Consider the following 19475-nt stretch of genomic DNA (forward strand, 5'->3'; position numbering starts at 1 on the left):
ACAGGCCCAAAATGGACACGCACCAATTTTTATTTTGCCGCATGTACAATTTCGGCCAAAAAAAAAGGGCCTTCTTTGCAGGCAGGTGCACTGAAAAATGGACCTGAGCGCGTCCAATACATGCATCTACACCAACGCAGGCCATTTTTTAGCACAGCTTAGTAAAAGGACCCCTTAATCTCTCTTAATGTAATCCACTTTGAACTAATTTGGTATTAGTGGAATATAAGAAATAAATGTAAATGCAATGTAATAGTGTGTGGAACTAGAAATTGCTCATTAGAAATTAGAATGTCTTACTGATTAGCTGTATACCATTGTAACCCATTATTGTACTCAGAGTTGATCTAGCTATTTATATGGTTAGCTGATCCCTAATAGTAGTATTGCAAGACTACTTCTAGGAACCATCAGGTGCCATTTTGCACCTGGAGCCACTAGAGGAGGGAGCAGAGGGGGAATGCTCCTACTCTGTCCCACTAGAACCCCAGGGATGATCCCCCTAATAAGTCCCAGGGGATTCTCATTTCTGTTCCTTCTAAGCTGAGCTTGAGTACTTCACCTACAGTCCTGCCAATTCCAATAGTGAGGGACAGACAAGCTCTGTAAGAGTCCAGGGAACCTGCATGTCCCTAGCGATTGAAAACACAGTATTGAAGCACCATCCTCCATTGACAGTAATGCAGTTGTAGGACTCCCGCTCAGCTTAGAGAGAACAGTGGTTCTCATGGAGGGGGTTAGGGATAGTCAGGTAAATGTTAGAGGGCTTTTCAAAAGGGGTGGAGTTTGACAATACACGGGTTGGTCTGAAGTAGATGCTGGGAGGTCTGATTTGGGGAAGATAGGAATGAGAGGATCAGTTCTAGGGGCTGGATTTGGAGCAGGATGATTTAGGGGACCATAAGCACATAAGAACATGTGTTGCCATACTGGGAAATACCGAAGGTCCATCAAGCCCAGCATCCTATTTCCAACAGTGGCCAATCCAGGTTACAAGTAACTGGCAAGATCCCAAAACAGTACAATACATTTTTTACTGCTTATCCTAGAAATAAGCAGTGGATTTTCCCTAAGTCCATTTTAATAATGACTTATGGACTTTTCTTTTAGGAAGCTATCCACAGTGGCGTAGCGAGGGCGGCTGACACCCAGGGCGGGTCGCTGCTGCACCCCCCCCCCCGGGTGCAGCACGGCGCACCCCCCCTTCGGAGCGCATTCTTACCACTGGTGCTTCACCCCAAGTGCATGTCGTCGCTGGGAGCTGCGTTGGCTCCGCTGGTTCCCTGCTCTCTCTGCCCCAGAACAGGAAGTAACCTGTTCGGGGGCAGAGAGAGCAGTGAACCAGCGGAGCTGACACCCCCCCAGCGGCGTGCACCCGGGGCGGACTGCCCCACCTCCCCCCTTCCTACGCCACTGGCTATCCAAACATTTTTAAACCCTGCTAAGCTAACTGCTTTTACTACATTCTCTGGCAAAGAATTCTAGAGTTTAATCACACATTGAGTAAAGAAATATTTTCTCCAATTTGTTTTAAATTTACAATTTTATAGCTTCATTGCGTGCCCCCTAGTCCTAGTATTTTTGGAAAGAGTAGAGGCAATTCACGTCTACCCGTTCCACTCCACTCATTATTTTATAGACCTCTACCATATCTCCCCCCAGCTGTCTTTTCTCCAAGCTGAAGTGTCCTACCCGCTTTAGGCTTTCCTCATAAGGAAGTCACCCCATCCCCTTTATCATTTTTGTCGGCCTTCTCTGTACCTTTTCTAATTCTACTATATCTTTTTGAGATGCGTTGACCAGAATTGTACACAGTATTCAAGGTGCGGTCGCACCATAGAGCAATTCAAAGGCATTATAATGTTCTTATTTTTGTTTTCCATTCCTTTCCTAATAATAACTAACATTCTATTTGCTTTCTTAGCCTCCAACTGATTCAAGGTGGGGGGGGGGGGGATCTGATTCGGGGGGAGTAGATCTGAGGGTGGCCCTGATTATGATGGGATCAGATATGGAAGTGTGGGTCTGGGGGAGGGTTCAGATCCAGGGATGGATCAAATAGGTGCAATGACAAAAATTCACTATGAGCTGGCACTACATTATATACTGTGTTGTGCTCCCATGCTGTCTGGCACTACAAGTAACACCAGGCCTGTGTGATAAGTGTCTACCCTATGCAGTAAATACAGGACAGATGCTGGCCATGCCACCTGCATTTACTACATTCATTTTTTCATCTAATACATAGTACAATTTATAATTTATTTATACTTATATACTGCTACACCAAAGGTTCAAAGCGGTTTACAATAAGAAAAAAATCAAGATACTCTCTTGAGAAGTATAATTAAAGCATATATCCAAAATTCTCAGTTTTATTAGAACATAAGAACATAAGAGTAGCCATACTGGGTCAGACCAATGGTCCATCTAGCCCAGTATTCTGTTTTCCAAACAGTGGCCAAGCCAGGTCACAAGTACCTGGCAGAAACCCAAATTGTGGCAACACTCCATACTTCCTCCAGTGCCCCCCCAGTCTTTGTACTTTTGGAATGAGTAAAAAATAGATTCACTTCTACTCATTCCACACCACTTAGGATTTTGTAGACCTCAGTCATATCTTCCCTCAACCATCTCTTTTCCAAGCTGAACAGCCCTAACTTCTTTAGCTTTTCCTCATACTTGAGGAGTCCTATCCCCTTTATTATGGCAGTCGCTCTTCTTTGAACCTTTTCTAATTCTGCTATATTTTTTTTGAGATACAGCGACCAGAACTGAACACAATACTCAAGATGAAGTTGCACCATGGAGTGATTCAGAAGCATTATAGTATTTTCGGTTTTATTTACCATCCCTTTCCTAATAATTCTAAGCATCCTGTTTGATTTTTTTGGCCTCCACCACAAACTGAGTAGATGATGTCAGCGTATTATCTACGACACCTAGATCTTTTTCTTGGGTGCTGACCCCCAAGGTGGATCCTAGCATCAGGTATCTATGACTCAGATTATTCTTTCCAATGTGCATCATTTTGCATTTGTCTACATTAAATTTCATTTGCTATTTGGATGCCCAGTCTTCTAGTTTCCTAAAGTCTTCCTGCAGTGTTTTAACAACCTTGAATACTTTGTGTCATCTGCAAATTTAATCACCTCACTATTCATTCCGATTTCCTTATCATTTATAAATATGTTAAATAGCACCTGTCCCAGTACTGATCCCTTTGGCATTCCACCCCCCACCATTGAGAGAAATTATAATTTAACCCTACCCACTGTTTTCTATCCAATATCCAATTCCTAAACTAGACCAGATCATTGCCTCCTATCCCATGACTTTAATTTTCTCAAGAGTCTCTCATGAGAAACTTTGTAAAAAAATTTCTGAAAATCTAGATACACTATCCAGCTTATTTTCGAAGGAGATCACCGGCCATCTTCTGACACAAATCAGGAGATGGCCGGTGATCTCCTGAACCCAGCCAAATCGGTATAATCGAAAGCCAATTTTGGCCGGCGCCAACTGCTTTCCGTCACGGAGCCGGACAAACTTCAAGGGGGCGTGTCGGTAGGGTAGTGAAGGCGGGACGGGGGTGGGATGGAGGCGTGGTACGAGATGGCCGGCTTCGCCCGATAATGGAAAAAAGAAAGCCGGCCTTGACGAGCATTTGGCGGCTTTACTTGGTCCCTTTTTTTCAGGACCAAGCTTCAAATGACCACCGGAGGGAATCGGGAATGACCTCCCCTTACTCCCCCAGTGGTCACCAACCCCCTCCCACCCAAAAAAAAAGAAAAATATTTTTTTGCCAGCCTCTATGCCAGCCTCAAATGTCATACCCAGCTCCCTGACAGCAGTATGCAGGTCCATGGAGCAGTGTTTAGTGGGTGCAGTGCACTTCAGGCAGGCGGACCCAGGCCCATCCCCCCTACCTGTTACACTTGTGGTGGTAAATGGGAGCCCTCCAACTTCCCAAAACCCACTGTACCCACATGTAGGTGCCCCCCTTCACCCATAAGGCTATGGTAGTGGTGTAGAGTTGTGGGTAGTGGGTTTTGGGGGGCTCAGCAGTCCACTGCAGTGCCCCCTAGGGTGCCTGGTTGGTGTCCTGGCATGTGAGGGGAACCAGTGCACTACAAATGCTGGCTCCTCCCACGACCAAATGCCTTTTATTTGGCCGGGTTTGAGATCGCCGGCATTAGTTTCCATTATCGGCGAAAACCGATGCCGGCCATCTCAAACCCGGCCATCTCTGACATTTGGCCGGCGCCAACCGTATTATCGAAATGAAAGATGGCCGGCCATCTTTTTCGATAATACGGTTCAGGACTGCTCTTTGCAGCACCAGCCAAATAGATGGCTGACCATCTATTTGGTCGGCGCCGTTCCATTATGCCCCTCCACATCAACCGGCTCACCTTTATCCGCATGTTTATTCATGCTTTTAAAGAAATGAAGCCAATTGGTGAGTAAAGACTTCACTTGGCTGAAACCGTGCTGACTCTGTCCTATTAAACCATGTTTATTTATGTGTTCTGTAATTTTATTCTTTGTAATAGTTTCTACTATTTTACCCGGCACTAACGTCGGGCTTACTGGTCTGTAATTTCCCGGATTATCCCTGGAACCCTTTTTAAAAAATCAACATTACATTGCCACCCTCCAATCTTCAGGTATTACGGACAATTTTAATGACAGGTTATATATTACTACTGTATAACCCTAAAAAGTTTCTCTCATATGTTGGCACCAAAGTATTTTTATATATATGTATGACTATGGTTCTGTGAAGTGCATTGTAGAAAATCTTAGCTGTAAAGTTCATGTTTCCTTTTGGAGAAAGGGGGAAAAATCCTCAGCTGAAAGCCCAACCAACCACCTGAAAACAATGTTGAAAAACAACATGGGTGGAAAGAAATCAATGGGCCATTTAATCTTCACGGGCTCCAAACAAACTCCTTCTAACTCCAAAACTATAATGTAAAATGCTGATTTAAGAGAACTGACTTGAAGTGGATCCCCAAACATTAAAACAGTTTTTACTTAACTTAATTATCAAGTAGAACAGGTAATGTGCAAGTAGTCAGTCCAACACACTGACTTTGGCCAGAGTTTCGCAATCAGCTGTCTCAAGGCATAGAGGACCTGAAAAGCATGTAAAAAAACCCCTTCTCAATCAAACAATCAAAAAACAAACTAGACGTGAAAACATTTAAAGTGTAGAAAAAAACCTTAAAAGTAAAAAAATCAAACCAGCAAGTCAAAGATTATGATAAATAATTCAAAAGAAAATACTTGCCAATGATATCAGGCACATTTAGCCTTAATATAATGGGATCACCAAGCCACAAAATGGCCGCGGCTTCTTTTCTCTCCTTTATATTCTTGAATGAGTGATGTCACATCCTGGGAATCAGTAATCTCATTTCCTGTCCCACCAAGGGGGGAATCACCCTGCTCATCAGATACCGTATTCTATGTAAAATAATGACCAGATATTATACCTAAACAAAGAAAATTTACACTTTCTAAAATCGGGTGAAAATAAAACAAAATAAGGCAAAAAATAAAGAAACCTTGGGTAATATTGTGAATAGTTCTGTTCAAAAAAGGGGGAGTAATATTGTGAATGGTTCTGTTCAAAAAAAGGTCCTCCACTCCAGTCGCAGATTCAAGCCATGGGGTTCTTCTGTGTTCAATGCAAAGATCCAAAATTGTTCCCTCTGGAGTAACTTCTTGAGTCTCCCAGGAGTACTGGCTGGAATCTGATCAATTGCAAAAACCTGGAGGGAAGAGAAATCATGTCCATCTCAAGACAGTGTATCACAATCAGCGCTTCCAGTCTGGATCTCTTGAGACAGCTTTTGTGTTCAGACCAGGCGTTTTCATAGAGGGCGGGTGGTTTCGCCCACATAGATCTTAGGGCACGGACAGATAATCAAATATACCACATGGTCCGATGAACATCATGATAGTGCAGTATGTTGTCAGTGGTGGTTTAACAGGGTATCCTCTGATCCACTGCCCCCCTATGCAACCTGATCACCTCATTCAACACTCAAACCCTGATACAAACTTGATCCCCCCATTCAATTCAGAACCCATCTCTGACATAAAGCCTGCCCTACAAGGGCAAAATCCAATATGCAAACCTTGCCCCTTCATGAAACACCACTCTTCTAACCAATCACCCCCACTCCCCCGAACCCTACCCTCCTTACCCTGATCCCCTGGGGAGAGGGGTCAGCATTGATGGGGTAGTGGGTCCTGGGCAGCAACAGTCCTTCTTTGCCGGACACCTGAATCAGTGTCTGAATCCAAACTGGTGTTCACGACCATTGTGGTAGTCTTGCAATACCACCACTAGGGGTCATTCTTCCACATAAGGAGTAAATCTCATTGTACAGTTGTACAAATCTAAGGTGATAACAGGTGGAGATGGTACATACTGGCCGGTAGAAGCCCAAAGAGAAGGACAGTAATAATAATTTATTTAAAGTATAATACCAAGCAGTAAAGCTTTCAAAGCTGGTAAGTTGGATATATGTCCTTAGCAGTACAGACCAGATGGGCGAATAGGTTATTAGTTTGCCATCAGTTATTATGGTACTATGTTAAATTGTATCCTGATAATTAAGAGGCCCTTTTATTAAAATGAAATAGTTTTGCACTTTCTGAAACCTTAAAGCAAAATTAGCAAGTGGTAACTGCAAAGCCTGTGTGGTTAATGCAGGAAAGGGGAGGGTAGACTGTTAACACATGGCACCATGTTACACAGTGTTGGGTACTGCAGGTACTACTGAGAAACAACAAAATAAGCAATGACCAATTATTAGGTTTTGTTGCTTTCTAAAAATTATTAGCTAGCTTATGTCTAAAATTGAAATCATTAGCCCTAGTTAACTACTAAACATTTCAGTCTATTATCTCTGTGAGAAAAATGTGATTTGGTTAATGTAAATCTGATTAATGGATTTTTTTAAATTAAAGTTTAGAATACATTGGGCCCCTTTTACCAAGCTGTGGCAAAAGGGGGCCTGCTGTTTTTGACATGCACCAAGGCCCTCTTTTGCCACATTGAGTAAAATGTAGGTCTTTTTTTTTTAAGGAAATGGCCATGTGGCAAGTGAAGCACTTGTTGCACGGCCATTTTTTTGGGGGGAGGGGGTGCCCTTACCACCACCCGTTGAGGTGGCGGTAAGAGCTCCCGCACTAACCCGGAGGTAACTGGGTAGCGCGTGGCACTGCCCAATTACTGCTGGGTACACACCGGCGCTATGACGGGCACTGTGGGTGGGAACTACCGCCAGGCTGCTGCAGTACCCCGGCAGTACTTCCTTTTTAGCAAACGGTAAGCCCGCTTTGGGCTTACTGCTGCTTTTAAAAGAGGTCCATTGTAAATGTGGTTCAAAAAAGCAAGTTGCAAGTGATAGCTTTATTGAAGCAAGAGACAAAGGGATCATGTCTCTCAAACGTGAGTCACAAAATTATTGAATTTGTTCAAGGTTTCTCAACATCCTGATGAAGGAAGCATAGCTCTTGAATTTTAATCACATATATATTGAGGTAGTCTAATAAACAGATATCACCTACATCTTGTTTCACCTACATACTGTGATAGTCTACTTTTTGTAGACTATCACAGCATCCATAATACATTGGTTTGAGTGCAATTTTGAAGCTAATTCCTGCACTATTTTGTCTTACTGGAAGCTTCATTTTATAGTAAACAGGTATTGATGATGCCTTTTTTTATTCTTAAGGGAACGGCTATGTTATTCTCCGTAATAGCTCTGAAATAGAGATCAGCAGAGTGGCCAACCGAATTCTTGATGAGCTTGTACGACCATTCCAGGAAATTCAGATAGATGACAATGAGTATGCTTGTTTGAAGGCAATTGTGTTTTTTGATCCAGGTATGTTGATTCCTTGTTCATTAATTCAGACTTCAAATAAAACATGGACTTACATAGATCATTATAAAGTTCTCCTGTTTTTAGGTCAGCTTTCAGAAGCACAATATTTATCCACAGAACAAGACTAGCAGAACAAGTCTAGTGCTGAAAACATTGCTCTAAAGAATTGGAAACCTTAATTGACTCCCTCAGTCACTCCTTATTGTGAAACATGAGGTTGTTAAGCATGAGAATCTTTGATACATGATACAGGACCTTAAAACGTAGAGAAACAGGAGGACACCCTCTACGAAAGACAGGTAATAACCAAAGGGAAGTAGAGGGTGACACATGACTCTCAAGCCAGAAGAATTCCAATGCAAACTCTTCATTAGGCACCAAAAAGTAAAAGACCCGACACAGGTTTGTGTTTCGGCAGAAGGCTGCTTGCCTCAGAGTTCACAAGACTTGATGGAATTCCCTTGTCTGTGTGTGGTATCTATAAATACTGCCAAGCAGCATCGAAAACCCACCAAAAGTGAACGTTAAAAAGTGCCTGCTTCAGGTCTTTTACTTTTTGGTGCCTAATAAAGAGTTTGCATTGAAATTCTCTCAGCTTGAGAGTCATGTGTTGCCTTCTACTTCTCCCATACAGGACCTTAAATCATGCCTTCTTAAATTTTTAGGTAAATATATAGGTGCTATAAATATAACTTCTGAAGTGATTATTGCTCAAGCCCAGGAAATGGGATATATTGAGGGGCATAATCAAACAGGGCACCCAAGTTTTCCTGGGGCCGTCCTCACAGGACGGCTCTGTGAAGGGGCGGGGAAACCCGTATTATCAAAACAAGATGAGCTTCCATCTTTCATTTCAATAATACAATCGAGGACGCCCAAATCTCAACATTTAGGTCGACCTTAGAGATGGTCGTCCTTAGAGATGGTCGTCCCCAGTTTTCGGTGATAATGGAAACTGAGGACGGCCATTTCAGAAATGACCAAATCCAAGCCATTTGATCGTGGAGGGAGCCAGCATTCGTAGTGCACTGGTCCCCCTCACATGCCAGGACACCAACCGGTCACCCTAGGGAGCACTTCAGCTGACTTCAGAAATTGCTGCCAGGACCATAGCTCCCTTACCTTGTGTGCTGAGCCCCCCAAACCCTCTCCAAAAACCCACTCCTCACAACTGTACACCACTACCATAGCCCTAAGGGGTGAAGGGGGGCACCTACATGTGGGTACAGTGGGTTTCTGGTGGGTTTTGAAGGGCTCACATTTACCAGGGCTCCCATTTACCACCACACGTGTAACAGATGGGGGATGGGCCTGGGTCTGCCTGCCTGAAGTGCACTGCACCCACTAAAACTGCTCCAGGGACCTGCATACTGCTGTCATGGAGCTGGGTATGACATTGAGGCTGGCATAGAGGCTGGCAAAAAAAAATTAAGTTTTTTTTTAGGGTGGGAGGGGGTTGGTGACCACTGCGGGAGAAAGGGGAGGTCATCCCTGATTCCCTCCGGTGGTCATCTGGTCAGTTCGGGCACCTTTTTGAGGCTTGGTTGTAAGAAACAATGGACCAAGTAAAGTCGGCCAAGTGCTCGTCAGGGACGCCCTTCTTTTTTCTATTATTGGCCGAGGACGCCCATCTCTTAAGCACACCACAGTCCCGCCTTCGCTACGCTGCCAACACGCCCCCATGAATTTTGGTCGTCCCCACGATGGAAAGCAGGTGAGGGCGCCCAAAATCGGCTTTCGATTATGCTGATTTGGGCGACCCTGAGAGAAGGACACCCATCTCCCGATTTGTGTCGGAAGATGGGAGCCCTTCTTTTTCGAAAATAAGCCTGATTAGCAAGTCGGTATCCTTTGGGACTAAGATAGATATTCAAGATCGGACTGGGATTTTTTTTGAGAGACAAATATATTTTTTTGAACCAGGAGCTGAATATCTTGAATATCAAAAAGCAAGAAACAACCTGAAATTTCTGAATTGTCCTAGGTTCCATTTAATGACTCTGGTAGACATGGGATGCTATTACTAAAGCTTGGTGTATGCTAAATTCTAACAACCCATTTGACACTTATGATCTTCTTAGCATTTAGCGAGCGCTAAACTTTAGTAAAAGGGCATCATGGTGAGGAAATATTTAATGGAAATACTCAAAAACCAACTGAAACTCTTTTACTGATTCTTGAGGCATGATACATTGAGAAATCAAGGAGGGGCTTATACCTGGTCTAGATCTTACAGTCTTTTTAGTATCCTCTTGTATGTGATTACTCAGATGATGACACTGAAAGTAACTTTTACACTGGAGCTAGATTGCAACAATATCCTTCATTGTAGTTCTGCAATATCAATGAGCTGTTTTGAGTGAAAAAAAAGTGCATTTTTTTCCTGACTTATCTAGAGTTACTCAAATGCCAGGCTTTCATAACCTTGCAGCCAAGAGTGATAGCTTTAGGTGCTAATTTTGTAATGACATTTTCTTATAATTGTGAGATTCTGTTTAAAGGTAAAACTTTGTTTTTTGACTCTAACCCGGGGATTCTATATATCGCGCCTAGCGTTCTCACCGAAATCCAAGCGTATTGTAAAACAATGTATGTAAATGATTGGCTTAACAAGCCAATCAACATTTTAACAGCACTTAACAAGAAATAATGAGCACTAATTAGCAGTAATTAGAATTTACGTGTACAACTCACTAAGGGGTCCTTTTACAAAGGCACACTGAAAAATTGTTTGCAGTAGTGTAGGTGCAGGGTTTTGGGTGTGCGCCAATTCATTTTTCAGCGTGCCTGTGAAAAATACCTCTTTTTTGTTTGCCAAAAATGGACGTGCAGCAAAAATCAAAATTGCCACGCGTCCATTTTGGGTCCAAATCACAAAACCTTGTTCAAAACTGTATTTTGAATAAAAAAAGATAGATGTTTTTCTTTTTTGAAAATTACCTTCTTTCCTATTCAGATTTGGATGTTTTTGCATAATGTCCAAAGTCAGACTTAGACGTCATATTGAAAATGGCCCTCCACATTACTTTAAGTTTGTATTTCACTGTTTAGCACAGGCTATGTTCATTATATTAAGAAATGAACTTGGCACATTTTAACATAGGTGTTTCCCATGCACTAAGCCCGTTTGTAATGTGGCCCAAAAATAGGGCTTTTTTTCAGTTTTGTAAGTCCTGCATTAATTTTTCCATTAGCATGTGAAGCCTGTGAAAATATTAATGCTAGAGCATGTACTGCATCCTACTTAGGAGTTGTTAAGTGCTCCCACGTTAGTTTGCATTGTCCATTTAGTGCAAGCTAATGTGAATGTGCTAGCTGGATAACACTTCCACGCCCATTCCCTGCCCATAAGACACTCCATCAATGGCATGCAATTAGCATGTGCTGACAGGCAAATTATTGCTGATCTATCACATCTGCGGTAAACCCTGTTTTCTGTTTTGAGTGCGTGTTAGCGCTTAACGTGGTTTAGTAGAAGGGCCCCTATGTTTACTTATATTTTTTTTACTTCACCCCACTAGTTTATTTTCCCATCTTGGATCTACCTTTCCTGATTTATTTTTCTTTTGAATTGTAATTTCCTTGACTTCTGGAGAGCTTATTTTATCACTGATATATTGAAGTGATTGTAAATTTAAAATAATGATTAAAATTTAAAAAAAAGATTTTGTGATTGCTTGCTTCCTGTAACACATTATTGAAAATGGAAGAAAAAAGCCTCAGACACGTATTTGGCTAGATTCTATATATGGCATCTTAAAAATTAGTGCTGAAAAAAATATGCCTAGGAGTATTCTATAACAATACGCCTAAATTAGGTACGATTTATAGAAAACACCTAACAACATCCATGTGACTAAATTTAGCAGGTGCATTCTGTGACAGCGCTCATAGATTTTAGGACCGCCCATGACCCACACATGGCCAAGCCCCCTTTTCCAATCTGCATCTTAGAATGTATGCACATCACTGTACAGAATACACTTAGAAAGTTGTTTGCATAAATTCTAATGAATGCCAATTAGTATTAATAATTGCTTGTTAAGTGGCAATTATTGGCAATGATTGTCTTCTTAAGATAATTTGTGCACGCTAACCAGAATACAACCTGATTTGTGCATGTGACTCAAATTGCCCTATATAGAATGTGGGGATTGTGCTTAAATCAAGCCTCAGCAAGTTAATCATTGGCATAAAAAAAAAAAAACAATATTCTGCTTTCAGATTTTCCAAGTTGGTAACAATAATGAATGAAACACACGAGGCTTGATATAAGCATGAGACATGCCTGAGGTTTTTTCCTTCAATTTTCACTCAACTAATAATTAAGCTCTGGAACTCGTTTCTGGATGCTATGGTAACAGCGGTTAGCACAGTGTTTCCCAAGTCCATTCTGGAGTACCCCTTGCCAATCAGGTTTTCAGGATATCTACCAAATGATATGCATGAACTTGATTTGCATACACTGCATCCATTATATGCAAATCTGTTTCATGCATATTCATTGTGGATATCCTGAAAACCTGATTGGCAAGGGGTACTCCAGCACTGGACTTGGGAAAAACTGGGTTAGTATATCTGGGTTTAAAAATGGTTTGGACAAGTTCCTGGAGGAAAAGCCCATAGTCTGCTATTGAGATAGACATGGGGACGCTACTGCTTGCCCTGGGATTGGTAGCATTTCTGCCAGGTACTTGTGGCATGGATTGGACACTGTTGGAAACAGGATACTAGCTAGATGGACCATTGGTCTGAACCAGTGTGGCTATTCTTATGTTTATATTTTCAGTAATGAATGAAGTTTAGCAGATTTCTAGGTAAAATAAAACATAAGTGCATACAGGCCAATATTCATCCAGCGGCAGTCAGCATATCTTTAAATGCTGACCACAGCCTGAAAAATTAGACCTGGATATTCAGTGGCACCAGCTCTGAATATCCTGGTCATTGGTGGCACCCAGAAGTTATGTGAGTATCACAGATATTCAGTGCCATACCCACATAGCTAATCAGGCAAAGTTAGGACCAGTGCTTTTTTGTGCTGGTACAGGCTGGTACATAGTGCCAGCACCTTTTTACCCCCCCCCCCTCTTCCCCGTGGCATGCCCAACATCCCTCTCTCTCTCCTCCATACTCACTGGGTCCGGGTCTAAGAATGGGATGCCCCTCTCTCTCCCACTAACACACTGTCTGGTGCAATTCTGTAAGAAGACAAAACCAGGTCCGCATAGCGCACTTACTCACCTGAGACCACCTGATCCACTGCACTGAGTGATACCAGAACTTCTCTATGCCACGACCTACCCCCATTCTGATGTAACTTCCTCTTCCTCAAGGGTGGACATGATAAGGGGCATTCTGGTGTCGGCACAGAGGATCAGGTCTCGGGAGAGTCAAGGATTTGGTTTCTTATTATTATTAAAAATTGCACCAGACAAGAGTGTTAGCGGGAGGGGGGGGTTGTTCTGGTCCTGGTTCAGAACCTAGGGAGAGAGGGACTTGGTTTCTCCTGAGGAAAATCACTGGACATGGATGGGAAAGGAGACCAGGCCAGGGGAGAGAGAGAAGAATTACTGGACATAGATGAAGGGGAAGGCAGGGGGAGAGAGGAATATCACTGGACATGGATGGATGGAGGGGAGGGCAGAGGAGAGAGGAAAATTGCTGGGCATGGATGGATGGAGGGGATGGCAGGGGAAAGAGGAGAACTGCTATGGAAGGATGGAGGGGATGATGAGAGAGAGGAGAATTGCTGTACATGGGTGGAAGGGAGGGCAGTGGAGAGAGGAGAATCGCTGGACATGGATGGAGGGGAGGGCAGTGGAGAGAGGAGAATTGCTGGACTTGAATGGATGGAGGGGGAGGGCAGGGGAGAGAGGAGAATTGCTGTACATGGATGGATAGAGGGGAACACAGAGGAGAGAGGAGAATTGCTGTACATGAAAGAATAGAGGGGAACACAGAGGAGAGAGGAGAATTGCTGGGCATGGAGGGGAACACAGAGGAAAGAGGAGAGTTGCTGGACGTGGATAGATGGAGGTGAACACAGGAGAGAGAATTCTGAATATGGATGGAGGAAGGGGGGGCAGGGGAGAGAGGAGAATTGCTGTACATGGATGGAGGGGAGGGCAGGTGGAGAGAGGAGAAATGTTAGACATGGATGGAGGGGAGAGATAAGAAATGCTTGACATGGATAGAGGGGAAAGAAGACAGAGGAAGGAGAAGCACATGGATGGAGGGGAGAGAGGAGAAATGCCAGACAAGGATGAGGGGAGGCAAAAGAGAGGAAGGGAGATGATTATGGATTGGAGGGGAGGGGAGAGAGAAGAAATGCTGGATACGAATGGAGGGGAGAGAGAGAAGAAATGCTGGACATGGATTGAAGGAAGGGAAGAGAGAGGAAGGAGATGCACATGGATGGAGGGTAGGGGAAAATGCTGGACATAGATGTAAGGAATGGGAGAGAGGAGAAATGCTTGACATAGATGGATGGAAGGAAGAGAAAGAAGAAGGTGCATAAGGATGGAGATGAGGAAAAGAGAAGAGAGGAGAAAGACTGTATATAGATGGAGAAAATAGGAAAAGCTGGATCCATTTTATACCTTCTCCAGTCAAGTCCACGGAGGACCAGCTTTTACTTATGGATGTAGGGCAAGAAATGAAGAAGAAAGGAGGAAATTAAAGAAATAATGGACAGAAAGCCCTGACAATGGAGTTAAGAGAACAGATAGAGAGCAGCAGAATCAGAGACTGGGACCAACGTGATCAGAAAAACAAAGTCACCACACAACAAAGGTGGAAAAAATAATTTTCATTTAGTGTTGGAATAGTCCAATCTGAGAATGTACACTCTGCTGTTCTTATTTGCACTGTATAGGAGGAAAAAATGTTTCTTGCTGTTTCCCTGGTATAGTGCTGGATGCAGAGTCTTGCTTCTTAGGATTTCAGGTTAAATTTGGAAGAATTTGGGCTATCTCTGTTCTGCATGTGTGACTGCAAGGCCAAGTGTATAAATAGGGATCTGTTTGTTAAATTCTGAGACCTTGATAACATATTGTGTTTCAGATTTGGCAAGACTGTTCTCCTAATTTCAGGTCTATATGCTAATTTGGTTTGTGTCATTTGGGCTGTACTGGAGCTGTAATAGCTTACAGAAATTATTTATAATGAAAAAAGATCACAAGTTATTTTCTTCTCCTATACTGGTGTAATATTTTCAATGATGCCTGTTTATATGCGGTATGGCTGGCAAAAAGGGATGTGCCTACTATGGCTACCATTGGGGCAGAGCCATAGATGGTGACCCCGCCCCTAAGCTTACCCATAATGAGTACCAGTACCTTTTTTCCTTCAGAAAAAAGCACTGGTTAGAACTATCTTTTGTGCAGTCCTTCATACACAATTCTCTATGTGGACACCAGCACTGAATATTACAGTGCCTGCATAACTCCCATCTTTAACCCAACTCCGCTCCAGACTGCCTTGGCACTAAATGATAAAGTGCCGTGGTGGTCAGAGCTATATATTCAGCAGCACTGATGAACTACTTCTGCAAGTAAACTGACCCTTACTTTAGCTGAATCTTAAATACAAATGTTAGAATCTTTAATTCATCCTCAGCTAAACAGGAAACCAGCATAACTGTTTCAGAAGTGAAGGAACATGATCTTGGAGGCCTAGTCCATGGGATCTAAGGAGAGAAGTTATCAACGTGGGCTAGTGTTAAGTCATCTCATTTTTACCACAAGTTGGGTTATTTTAACACAGGGTATCACCATGTTGATAATTTGCACCCTTTGTGCTTCAAATGTCCAAGAATAGTTGCAATTGATGGATCGCCATCTTAGAGCACCCTATTAATACAGAATTGCAAAGCTTGTGTCATAGAGATCAGGTCTGAATAAGGCTAATAGGGTGACAGCTGTTTAATCATCAGACAAAATCCCCCCCCACAAGGACTACTTTTGTTATATGGACATAGAGCTTCAACACTTTGTCCATCTACAGTTGGGTGCATCCTAATTGCTCTTGTAAGTATTATAACTACTGTAAATCATATGAGGGCATTCATAAATCTGAGATTATTTATTTTGATGTCTAGATGCCAAAGGACTAAGTGACCCATTGAAGATTAAGAACACCCGATACCAAGTGAAGTGAGTTTGGAAGATTATATCAATGATCGACAGTACGATTCCAGAGGGGAGATTTGGAGAACTTCTTTTACTACTCCCCACACTCCAGAGTATTACATGGCAAATGATTGAGGCAATACAATTTGTAAAGCTGTTTGGAATGATGAAAATTGACAATCTGCTTCAGGAGATGCTACTAGGAGGCAAGTTATTTTACCAATGTATTTACAAGGATGTTTTAGATATTTTCAAAGTACGATGGTGGCAATTCTCTAGGTGGGCACATCCTTTTAGTGGACGAGTAGCCTCGTGGTTAGTGCAGTGGACTTTGATCCTGGGGAACTGAGTTCAATTCCCACTGCAGCTCCTTGTGACTCTGGGCAAGTCACTTAACCCTCCATTGCCCCTAGTACAAAATAAGTACCTGAATATATGTAAACCACTTTGAATGTAGTTGCAAAAATCTCAGAAAGGCGGTATATCAAGCTCCATTTCCCCTTTTATGTACACCTAGTCTATAATGGCAGTTTCTGTTATAGGATACTAGTGTATCCCAGCATTAGCTTGCCTATAATCTAGGCAATCACCGTTAAATCAGCCATTGGTGTGGCATAAATGTGGGTACCTAAATGTGGCAATGACATGCTTAAATTGCAGTATTCTGTAAGTTGTACATGTAAGTGGGAGGCACACCCACATCCTGCCATGTTCCACCTATACAAATGCCCCCCCTCCCATTTACATGCTATACTGGTTAGACACATGCTTTAACAATAGCACTTAGCTGCTTTGCTGCCACTTACATGTGTATATACAGTTACCCATGAAACTGCTGATATTCTCTACATTTGCATGCACAAGTGGCTCGTAAATGCAGTTGCCCAGTTATAGAAATACCCTTTATCCCTCTAATTCTAGTGAGTTGTGCACCCAAATTTCTGACTAGCACACACATTTGTGTGTGCAAACCAATTATTGGTTATAATTGTTTGTGACACCCCTAGAAAGGGTTGGGAGTGGACCAATGAAATCTCAGCAAGACAAAAGAGATGAAAACTAAATAAGTATTTAGGTAAAGGAATCCTCAGACCTGTTCCTTCAGAGGACCCGAGACATAGGGTGGGTAAACCTCTGCGGATCAAGAAAACACAGTTAGTAAGCAAGGTTCTAGCAGCAGGCCTAACACAGTCTATGACTGCTGGGGTTGCCACACCCCAAACACAGCCTATAAGTTCTTGGTTTCCCTCTGTGGTCCAGGTCTGGTTTCAGCCAGACCTCAAAGCAAAACTTGCAATATTCAGTCCAGTAGTAACAATGACTTACTTCATCCAGGTCAAGTTTATGGAACAAGAGCATCAGCAGCATACAGTGGGGATTTGAATCCTCCCACTCTGGGCCTCCTTAACTTTAGCCAGGCCCTGTTTTTTTAAACTGTCAGGTATTATCTCCACCCCTCATGGCTCACTTCCTCCTGGTGTGGGATCAGTGCTCTTAAGGTGGCTCAGGCTAGTTAGAGAGGGATTTTGCTTAAGGAAGGGCAATGTTCTATAAACTCCATCACATTAGTGCTAAATGGCAATTTTGCAAGTAACTGCCCTTAGTCAGTATTCTATAAGTTATGTATGCTCAAATTCCAGAGCATACAACTCCATGGGGGGCATGGACAGATCAAGGGCCTAAGCCAGGTGAGAAGAGAAAAAAGGGGGTCCACGACTTTCACAAGAGAAGCAAGCACAAAACAATGGAGATGAAAGCGAAGCAACTTCCAAATGACCAACACAAAAAGGAGAAAGTGCGTCCAAAAATTTTATTCGCAAGAGGTAAACCCAAAAAACCCTACACAAGCCATGTTTCGGCAACAAGCCTTCTTCAGGGGTCTAAAAACACAAAAATCAAAATTAAAACCAAAATGGTAATAAACAAACACAGCATAACAATATAGGAGTCAAATAAGTAGGGAGGGAGGAACCCGAGCTGTAGCTGTGTGGTCCGGGGTTCCATGTTGGGGGTCGTCATTGGCAATGCTTTGGTGCCCTCTGCTGCAGCGTCAAAGAAAGCAATTATATATAAATCAACGTATACATCCAGCTTCTCCTTTATAAGCACGGGTGCCCAGTTGGTGTCCTGGCATGTCAGAGGGACCAGTGCACTTTGAATGCTGGCTCCTCCCATGACCAAAGGGCTTGCATTTGGTCGTTTCTGAGATGGCCATCCTTGGTTTCCATGATTGCTGAAAGTCAGAAACGACCAAGTCTAGGGACGACCATCTCTGGGGCTGACCTAAATTTCAAGATTTGGGCATCCCTGACCGTATTATCGATATGAAAGATGGACGTCCATCTTGTTTCGATAATACGGGTTTCCCCGCCCCTCCACCGGAACGTTTTGCGAGGAAGTCCTCAGCAAAACTTGGGCGTCCCTTTTGATTATGCCCCTGTGTGTCTCAAAAGGGCAAAAAACAAAAGAATAAAATGCGCTGAATAAAAATATGTTTTTTTTCTGTTTACACCCCTATACAATGCATAAATGTATCCCAACTGCATAGAATTACATTAAAATCAAATCTAATCTTAATAAAAAATATCCAAGTATTTTTTAATAAAACTTAACATTAAGAAATGAACAAATACATTTTTAAGACCTTTAAAAAAAAAAAAAAGCCTGTAAAGAATAGTTAAGCGAACTGTTATGGGTAGACTATTCCATATTTTTGTGCCTCAGAAGGCAAAAGAATATTCCCAAACAGACTTCAATCATATTTTTTCTTTATAGACGGGACATCAAGATACAGATTTTTAGAACTCCTTAAATGCCCTCTATGACTTGGGAATATACGCAAGTTATCACCAAAAACATATTTATAGAGCGGACAAGCTATTTTCAATTGAATTTGAGGTTCTAATCTTAGCCAATGTAAATTATTCAACAGGCAGCTAACTTTACAAAACCTGTCTGATCCAAAGATTAATCTAGCGGCTGAATTCTATAGAAGTTGGAGTTGCCACATTTGTTGTTTATTTATGCTGCAATATAAAAAATTACAATAATCCAATAATGGAAGCAAAATTGCCAGTGCTATTGTTCAAAATCCACCAGGGCTTAAGGATGCCCTAATAACTCTCAACTTACTTGATAGTTTGACTGTTTTCTGATTTACTGAATTGATTATCCATTATGTTACACTTGTTTCTTTGTATGTAACCAATTGTTTATCTACTCTTGAATGGCGCCTGCCATGATGTAATATTGTAAGCCACATTGAGTCTGCAAATAGGTGGGAAAATGTGGGATACAAATGCAACAAATAAATAAATACATAAGTACATAAATTAATTAATCTGGTGTTGATAAAATAGCTTGGAATCTAAAATTATACCAATTACTTTTGATTTATTATCAAATGTTAAAGAAGTACCTGAGGAAAAAA

General features: G+C 42.2%; 1 pseudogene; it reads left to right on the top strand.

Moving 5' to 3' along the window:
• LOC115459645 overlaps positions 1-17428 on the top strand; it is a 49843-nt pseudogene extending 32415 nt beyond the window's left edge.
• The last annotated feature ends 2047 nt before the right edge of the window (positions 17429-19475 follow it).

Source organism: Microcaecilia unicolor, unplaced genomic scaffold (assembly GCF_901765095.1).
Source record: "Microcaecilia unicolor unplaced genomic scaffold, aMicUni1.1, whole genome shotgun sequence".
In the NCBI taxonomy this organism is placed as follows: domain Eukaryota; kingdom Metazoa; phylum Chordata; class Amphibia; order Gymnophiona; family Siphonopidae; genus Microcaecilia; species Microcaecilia unicolor.